Genomic DNA, 2,002 nt, shown 5'->3' with positions numbered 1-2,002 from the left:
TATTTTTTATTTTAATTAAAACAATTTTTTTGGTACAGATGGGAGTCTCATCTTGTACAGTCTGGTCTCGAATTCCTGACTTCACGTGATCCTCCCACCTCAGCCTCCCAAAGTGCTGTGATTACAGGTATGAGCTGCCACACTGGGCCTGTGTTTAAATTTTGAAACAGTGAAATAGACAGCAAACTGCAGGATGTAACATCTTGTCTGGTTAGTGCATATTGTAGTTCATACATGAAATACACTACCAAATTTAAATAATATAACTGAAATTTTTTCTTTTAAAATTATTTTTATTTATTTAATACACTGCAATATCACTATTCATAACTGCAACACACTAATATATAGGCATATGTTTTTTTCTATTTTTGAAAAAAGTTAATATAATTTAAAAGTTTCAACTTCTTTCCTTTTTTGTACTGTGATGTTTATTATTAATTTATTATTGACATGATTAAATATACTGGGTTTAATAAAAAATTTCACTCATGCTTCTTTTTTCTCTTTACACTGATTTTTCTTTTGAGATGAAATTTCTCTCTTTTTGCCCAGGCTGGAGTGCGATGGTGTGATCTCGGCTCACCACAACCTCCACCTCCTGGTTTCAAGCGATTCTCCGGTCTCAGCCTCCCAAGTAGCTGGGATTACAGGCATGCACCACCACGTCTGGCTAATTTTGCATTTTTAGTAGAGATGGGGTTTCTCCATGTTGGTCAGGCTGATCTGAAACTCCTGACCTCAAGTGATCCACCTGCCTCAGTCTCCCAAAGTGCTGGGATTATAGGCATGAACCACCATGCCCAGCCTACACTGATTTTTATTAAACAAATAAGGCTGATAGTGGAACATATTTTTATTTAATGCATAAACATATAAGTCTATTAGAAACTATATGTATTGATGAATATGGTCAATGGTCACATCTATGGGTTACATCTTTAAAAATCAGAACCAATAATTAGGATAGATTTTATGCTCTCTTCATTATATTGTGAAGTGTCTCGTGTAGTCATAGTTTATTGCTGGAATGACAGCTTGAACAAATTTCAAGAAAATAAGAAGACACATATGAACTCCAAGTTCTCCCCTTCCTTCTGCAACAGTCTCGGTGATTTTCTTCATCACCTCAGCATGGCTGCATGGGTGAACTGAACACATGGGAGGTGGTGGGAGATGAGGGTGATTTTCAATGGTCACCGTTTTCTTCACATGATCTTGACTGATGTCTTCATACATGTGCTCAACTGTTCTGCTGCCATTGCTCATCATAGCCAAACAACCCCTAATTGTGGAGACTGGTAATATTTATCATAAGCGATGTAAAGGTAGTAAATTCTGGTTTTCAAATTAACATCTTCCCCGCCAGCATCAATTCTGGCTTTACAAGCTTCTACTATTTTTCTTGTATCTAGGGTAGCCTCATCTTTTCCCAACAATCCACTCTCTTCAGATTCTTCCATATCTGCAGCTTCTCCTTCACCTTCCTCTTCTACCTCTTCACATAGTGCTGAGCAATCTTGAAGTTTTATACTGTCCTTGTTTTCCAGTGTGATCTCTTTCACTGCTTCAGTTATTCCTGTAATGTCTGTGTTGTGATATGTATCTACCCATCTGTCATCACCATCATCTTCTTCAATGATAGCTTCCAATTCATCTGAATATTCCATCTGTTTGCACTGCTTATAGCATGGCACAATTTTGGTTACCAAAAATTGTTTGCCTGTTGGTAGGTATGCCTTCACTTTCAATTCTTCCCCTGTAGCCCATTGCCACGTTGGACAGTGGTGGACTAAGCGATCTACAGCTGCCACAAACTCTTCTGGGATGATTATATCTGTTTCCTTAAACTTTGATTCCTTGAGGACCGGGGTCAGGTACTCAACCACTTCCAGTGCCTTACTCTTCACTGTTTTTGTTAATCACACTCTGCATTCTGGGGCCGGAGTAGTGGCCTGCCGGTGACAGGACAAAAAGGGCAGCCAGGTCAGGGGCCGGGAGT

General features: G+C 39.0%; 1 pseudogene across 1 annotated transcript; it reads right to left on the bottom strand.

The window, feature by feature from the left end:
• Nucleotides 1–987: 987 nt before the first annotated feature.
• Nucleotides 988–1,935, bottom strand: LOC108310106 (annotated as a pseudogene). Its single transcript, XR_001827618.2, has one exon. The product of XR_001827618.2 is annotated as a ubiquitin-like-conjugating enzyme ATG3 (transcript).
• Between the last annotated feature and the right edge of the window lie 67 nt (nt 1,936–2,002).

This window comes from Cebus imitator, unplaced genomic scaffold (assembly GCF_001604975.1).
Source record: "Cebus imitator isolate Cc_AM_T3 unplaced genomic scaffold, Cebus_imitator-1.0 Scaffold101, whole genome shotgun sequence".
Lineage (NCBI taxonomy): Eukaryota > Metazoa > Chordata > Mammalia > Primates > Cebidae > Cebus > Cebus imitator.
This window is presented reverse-complemented; position numbering and strand designations above follow the sequence as displayed.